Raw genomic sequence first — 7,616 nt, forward strand, 5'->3', positions numbered from 1 at the left:
CCTGGTTGACCCTCCCTTTATTACTGAGTCTGAGCCGGTCCAACTCGGCGAGTTGGCTGATGGGCTTTCGGGAGATAAACTGGGTCGAGTGATGGAGGCCCAGGGGACAATGGTTCATGAGGCTGTGGGCCTTGATGCTGGGCTATCCAAACCCACTGCTAGCCCAAGACACCAAGGGGAGATGGGGCTTGCGGGCCCGAGTCGGGCAGACGGGGGTCTCTCAAGTTTCCTTCCTCTCCCTTTCCCTGAGACTAATCACTCCGAAGCTGGGGGAGACAGTGCTGACCACCGGCGATGACACTGCCCGAGCTTCATCGAGCCAACCCTGATACCCCCCTCCGATCTGTGGGTGCCGATGGTGGGTGAGCCGATAGCCACGAATGGCAAAAACAGGGGTTGTGAACGGTTGCAGCAAGCTGCAGGGTCGGAGCCTCGGAAGGACTGGGTGGCGGCTACATCCCAGGGCGGCGCCGGAGGTGATCAGGGTCTTCGGGAAGATGAGGCGAAGGCTATTAAGGAGGAGCCCACTGTCCCGGATGACATTGGCAAGGGGGTTGGAGGTGATCACCGAGTGAAGCAGACTGACAGCACCTGGAAGAAGGGGAAGAAACTGGCATCGCGGAAGGCGGGGGAGAAGGGGCTGGTGAGGAAGGAACCATGCGGAGGAGCGGGAGAAGGTGGCTCTGTGAGTGGTCGACTGGGTGAACAAGGTGGATCTGGTGCTGAGACGGAGAGTCTGCAAATCACTGTGGCGGCCCATCAACGTGTTGCTTCTAAGGTGAAGAAGGCCATGCGAGGCTGGGAGGCTTCTTTTGAGGGATCTAGGCCAGGGGAGGGCTGTCACTCCCTCTCTAACAATTGATATGCAGATTCTTGTTTGGAATTGCCGGGGTGCCGGGAAACCGTCATTTAGGCCGGCTTTTCGGAGGTTAGTTCATACACATGAACCAACCGTTTGTGTAATCCTTGAGACCAGACTTTCTGGTAGAAGCCTGGAACAAGCAAGAAGGAGGATTCCCAGTTCATGGGGATTTTATGCTATTGAATCACGTGGACTGTCAGGAGGTATTATTGTCATGTGGCGGTTGAATGGTTGCAAATTAGATGTCTTCAATGAATGTAATCAGAATGTTGTGATGATTATATCGGAGGGGAATGGGCAGCCATGGGTGTTTTCTGCTATCTATGCTAGTACTGACTATCAGGAGAGGAGAATTTTATGGGATGAGGTAGGTAGTCTTATCCAGCATGGTTATCCAACACTAGTGGCCAGGGATTTCAATTGTATTGACAGCCACTTGGAGAATAGGGGAGGTAGACCGTTCACGAATAAACTGGAGGTAAGGGAGTTTCAGGACTTCATTATGGGTAATGGATTGGTGGATCTGGGGTTCTTCGGGCCGCGATTCACTTGGTGCAACAACAGACTGGGTCGTGCTAGGGTATGGGAGCGTATTGATCGGGTTTTCGCCACAGCTGGGTGGGTTCAGAGCTGGCCTGATTTCAGGGTATGTCATCTGCCACGGATTGCGTCAGATCATTGCCCCTTATTGGTATGTACTTCCCCCACTGTCCATAGTTGTGGCCCATTTCGGTTTGAGAAATTGTGGCTCTCATACCCACAATCTTGGGAGGTGGTGAGGGAAGCTTGGCAGGTGCCCGTTCGCGGGGATGCTATTCATAGGGTGTCACGTAGGCTTGAGATGACCAAACGACGCCTGCGGAAATGGAATAAGGTGGAGGTGGGGAATATTTTCAGGAGGATCGAAGGGGCTGAAGGTTTGATTGCAGCTATTCAGGAAATGGAAGAGCAGAATGGTGGGCTGTCAGAGGAGGAGCAGACTGAGCTCCGGGCGCAGTTGGCTATGCATCATTCATTGCTACGACAGCAGGAGACCTTTTGGAGACAAAAATCGCGAGCTCAGTGGATTATGGAGGGGGATCGTAACACCAGGTTTTTTCATCAGGCCACTATTATTCGCCGGCAGAGGAACAGGATTTATAGCATCAGAGAGAGCGGTGGGCAGTTGACTGATGACCCTGTTTTGGTTAGGAGGATATTAAAAGACTTCTTCAAATCTAGATGGACTGAGCCTACCGGTGGGGGGGAGCTGCCCACCCAACCTCCCCCGTCCAGGAAGGTTTCTAATGAGGAGAATTATGAGTTGATCAGGCCGGTGTCAGTATCAGAGATTCAGGAAAGCCTTTGGTCCTTAGCTGAGGACAAGGCCCCCGGGCCGGATGGCTTCCCCCCTCTTTTTTTCAGGAGGTACTGGCATATAGTTAGGACAGATGTGACAGAGGCTATCATGTTGTGTTTTAGCTCAGGCACTGTTCCTAGTGAGTGGAAACAGACTCTTATTACTCTCATTCCAAAAAAGCAGGATGCTACAGAGCCGAGCCATTTTCGGCCCATTAGCCTTTGCACCACCCTCTACAAAATCATAGCCAAAATTCTGGTAAGGAGAGTGAGAGGGTTACTGACTGACTTGATTAGTCCTGAGCAGGAGGCTTTTGTTGGGGGCCGGAGTATTTCAGATAATATATTGATAGCTCAGGAGTTTATGTGTGATCTCAGGCAGGCCCCACGTAGGCGGGGGTTGATGGGCATTAAGTTGGACATGCAGAGGGCGTATGATAGATTGGACTAGCACTTTGTGGCACACTCCTTGGAGGCTTTTGGGTTTCATCACCAGTGGATCAGATGGGTGCTGAGTTGCATCAGGACCCCTCCTTTGCTATTTTAGTGAATGGTACGCCTACGAGTTTCTTCGGGTCCTCTGTGGGTTTGCGGCAGGGTTGCCCGCTGTCACCTCTGCTTTTTATTCTTTGCTCGGATGCTTTATCCCGTGCTCTTCGACATGCTGCTGAGACCCCTGAGCTGGAGCCCTACTCATCGAGGTTAGGTACTTTCCAGTTGTCCCACTTGTTATTTGCTGATGACTGCTTCTTGATGTCACGTGCGAGTACGAGGTCGGCAGGGACAATCCGGAGGATCCTTTTTGAGTACTGTAGTGCTTCCGGGCAGAGAGTCAACTTAGCAAAGTCGTCCATTTCCTACAGTCCGAGGATTGATCCTCAGGTGAAGGCAGCCATCGCGGAGATTTTGGGGATTGAGGAGCAGGACGGTTTTATGCGGTATCTAGGGGTTCCCATCACCGGTCGGCGACTGCGCCGAGCAGACTGCTCCGGGGTGGAGCTCAGACTCCGACAGCGACTGGAGGGGTGGCAGGCGAGCGCCTTGTCCATGATGGGCAGAGTTTTATTGGTGAGGTCAGTATTGAGCTCTATTCCCTTGTTCCTGCTTTCGAACACTATGGTTCCGATAGCATGTCTACGGCATTTGGAGCAATGGATGCGGAGGTTTGTTTGGGGTGGGCGAGCACCGGGAGGCGGCATTCATCTGCTTGCTTGGGAGGTTCTTTGTCAGCCGACGGCTATCGGGGGGCTGGGCATTCGCTCCCTTATTACTAGACGGGAGGCATTGGCATCGAGGCATGTGGTTAGATTCCTTCTGGAGCCGGATGGGCTGTGGAGCAGGCTGATGAGAGCGAAGTATGGGGAGCGGTGTGCTGGAGACTCCTTCAGACCAGGGCGCCAGTGCTCCTACATCTGGCGTGAGATGTGCACCCGAGCTCCTCGGGTCCTTCCTTGTATCTCTTGGGCGGTGGGCGATGGTCGCAGTATTGATGTGGTCGAGGATAGATGGTTGGCCGGATTATCGCTATCCAGATGGCCCACTATGTTCGATCCGGGAGCTATAGCCGGGAGCAGAGTGAGCGATCTTCTAGTGTCCGGGGAGCCCAGATGGGATGTTGATCGGATCCATCTCCTCTTCGGTGACGACCTAGCCGAGAGGGTACTGGCCACACCTATACCCCTTGAGGGGATGACAGATAGGAGGGTATGGAGCTCGACTGGGAGGGCGAGAGCTACAGTTAGTGATCTCCAGGCGACAGTGGACATAGGTTCTGTACGCCGGTTGGAGGGTCGCTGGATTTGGCGATTACGTGTGCACCCACGGGTTGCCCTATTTCTGTGGAGGGTGGCATGGGGCATTCTACCTACCCGAGGGACCTTGGCAAGGAGGGGGGTGCCGATACCAGCTGATTGTGAGGGATGCCCGGGGGAGGAGGAGACCATCGGTCATGTTCTGTTTACATGCCCGCGGGCGCGTCAGGTGTGGGGCCTCGTAGCGACTCGCCGGCAGTCCTTCATCTCTACTAAGGCCTTTTTGAGTCAGGTGAGGGACTCAGCTCGGAGAGTCGACATGGCAGACAGGGGAGTAGTATGGGCTCACGTGGCATATCACATCTGGCTGGATAGGAATGCGAGGATATTTGAGGGTAGAGGTTTCTATCCGCGATCGGTGGTTACTAGAGCTTTCGCACATGCAGCTGAGTTGGTGAGCGCTGCAGCTGACTCTTCATCTGGAGAGGATAGGGATACCTGGGGCGCCTTTTCTTCCCCGCATAGATATGCGATGATACCACTGGTATCCTGGGCGCCCCCACCCCCTGGTTCTCTCAAGGTGAATTTCGATGGCAGCGTAGCGGAGGGCGGGAGCAGATGTGGAGTGGGCTTTGTTATCAGAGACCATGACTCCAGACTGATTGTGGCAGGAGGCCGGCGCACTTTTGAGGGATCTGTCCATGTGACGGAGTTGCACGCGGCATGGGAGGGTCTTGTATATGCTAGAGTACACCTGGGTGCCTGACGGATTCTTCTAGAGGGTGACTCGACCACAGTAGTGGACTGGATTCGCTGCCGACATGCCAGGTCGGACTTGCACCCATTACTCCGGGACATCCGGAGCATGGGGGAGGAGCTAGACTTACTCCGGATTTCACATGTGTTTCGGGAGGCGAACAGGGCTGCGGACTGGGTCACCTTCTATGCAGCTCACCATTCTGGTTTTGTTTTTTGGGGTTCCTCCGACCATGTGCCGCAGGCATTTGATCGTGTTTTGCTTTGTGACAGTTCTGGGCTCTCTCATCGTCGTATGTAGTGAGAAGCCGGTTTACCAAAAAAAAAAAAAAAATGAACTCACTTATGCTCTCTTAGAATGAGAGAACTAGATGAATTGGAAAAATTCGGTGTGTAGAATGGTTGGAGGAAAGCTCTATTTATAGAGTTCATGGTGACTTTTCAGAATAGACACCAAGTGAAGAGACATGTCTTTTCTATTCAAATGAATAGACACATCCCTATGAATAATTGTCTTTCATGCTAATAGTCATGTCTTTTAAATGAAAAGATGCATTCATACAAAGATGCAATGAAAAGATGCATCAATGAAAAGATGCAACTCTTTTGAAGAGACATACCTCTTTTAAGAAGCACCCTTTCAAGTGGGTCATTTTGCAGCCTATTTTCACATTCACCTATTATAGTCTAACATTGATTACTATAATAGTTATGATGACTGTTATTTGTCCTACAATATACATGATTCATATGTTTCAGTATTCAATAATAGTTCTTACGATAGTTGGTTATAAAATCGAAAATAATGGAAAAAGTAATGACACTTTAATAAGAAAATATTATTTTCCTTTTCAGATGTATACGCTCATCTAGAGAGAAAATTGGCAATAATCTTGATTTTTTAAATATTATTTTATTCAAAGAAGCAGTACGTATGCACAGATACATTTTACCCATGAGATAGAACAATGCCCAAATATATATTTAACCATGATCGTAAAATTTTATTTTGACAAGCAGTATGGATATTAAATAAGAGTTTGATGTTTGTGTTATGTGGGATGATGATGTTTACATGATGACCTTGTTTTTGTTAAAACAACTAACAAATCCTCAAAACCTTAACACCATCAAACCATATCACAAGAAACTAAAACCGAAACAATAAAGAAATATGCATAAAAAAAATTATCAATCGTCCAGATCAAAATGCTATATCTGCAGGGAGATCCTAAAGAAACTGCGACGAAACAACTGTTGATGCGGATCCTAAATCTACAAGGAAATCCTTGTGGTACGAACAATAGTGCGATGGTTTCACCTTTTAGTGTCCCTCCACTTCCATCCTCCTTTACAGGCATATTCAATGCCATTCTTAGGAATTGATGCAGCTCCACGATACGTGCTTCGAATAGCCGTCTCCAGATCCCGCAACTTTGCTCAGGGATTTTTACCCACCATATAATCAATCGCCCGTTACATGAAGATAGAGTTCTGGTCAAAGCCTATAATTGTTTTAAAAAATCAATTACAAAAATTCTTTAAGATTTATAATCATTGCATTTATATCTAATAGTTTGTAAAATTTTTACTTACACCGAATTAAATTAATGATGGTAGTGGATCTATTTACCTTATGTGAAAAATTAAAATTAGGAAGATGTGCATATTTTCTTATGTTTTTGAGTGGCTGTTATGCCACTAAGATTATTTTGATCATTTCTGAAACTTTTTTCTAATATGATATTTATATTTCATTTGAAATTAACGGTTTAACTAATACTCTGTTAAGTTGTAAATTAAAATGTTAGATAAATATAAACTTCAAAAAGATAAGCATAGATTTTGTAATTATTGAAGAAAAATATAATTTATCCCTAACATCAAAAAATTTTTGTAACTTACTTCCATTAAAATGAGGCAATTAGAGATTAGGTTTCTCCGATGAAATTAGAAAAGAAATACCCTATGTATCGTGTAGGTAAGTTTATTTAATTGCCCGGATTGGAGTTGCTCGGAACATGCTGTACCTTTTCTTAGTGATGGCATCTCATTTTCTTCATATTTTCTCTCTCTTTTTTTTCATGGTAAAAATCTGCTGATTTGGAACATCAAAAAACAGTTTATTGAATTGTGCAGTAGGATTTTTTTTTCTTTGATTGAAAATTTGTTCAGTAGGATTTAATTTGTGCGATTTCAAAGGCCGTGGGTTGGACTCGAATTTCTGGAGATGGAATAATAAGAATGTTAATTCATACTATCAGCTATCTCCCTTAATTGTGGAGAATGGTTTCTCCTCTATAGTTTTTGATGCTCTAAGTGATGCACTCTTGCCACAAGGTATTTTCCTAGAGACGTATTTTAGGTCCTGCTGCTCTTTAGCAATGGATTACTTAGTGAGCGTGAAACGAAGGAGCTCGGAGAATTGGGAACAGCCATTATGATGGGAAAATGCCTGAGCAGGAATGAAGTCGTCATCTGTCCTGTACAAAAGAAAAGAAACACCAGGTGTATCTTTTTGCAACCGTCACATAATTGACAGAAATTTAAAAGCAAGGATTTTCTAGATTGCTTCATGATTGATGGTGAAGGTCCAAACATGAATCGGAAACGGGAGCCTTCCTCATAATCAAAGATGTTTTTTTTTGTTTGTTTGGATCTTTCTTCTCCAAACAAGAAAAAAATCGAAGAACCTAATAGATCAACTAATTCTTGGCTGCTACGAAACATATCAGCCTTGTGTTACAGAAGAAACGTTCTATTTTGTTAAGGAGGCTGCGGTTGAGAGCAAGCAACCTTGTTTTGCCGTTTCCTTCACGTTCATGGTCCTGCTCGCTAGGAGGAATCTTTGATTCATGGCCTGAGATCGAGGCACAGATTGATCCGAAGCAAGCTGCTTGCAGCTTAAC

The sequence above is a fragment of the Phoenix dactylifera genome, unplaced genomic scaffold (assembly GCF_009389715.1).
Source record: "Phoenix dactylifera cultivar Barhee BC4 unplaced genomic scaffold, palm_55x_up_171113_PBpolish2nd_filt_p 001435F, whole genome shotgun sequence".
In the NCBI taxonomy this organism is placed as follows: Eukaryota; Viridiplantae; Streptophyta; class Magnoliopsida; order Arecales; family Arecaceae; genus Phoenix; species Phoenix dactylifera.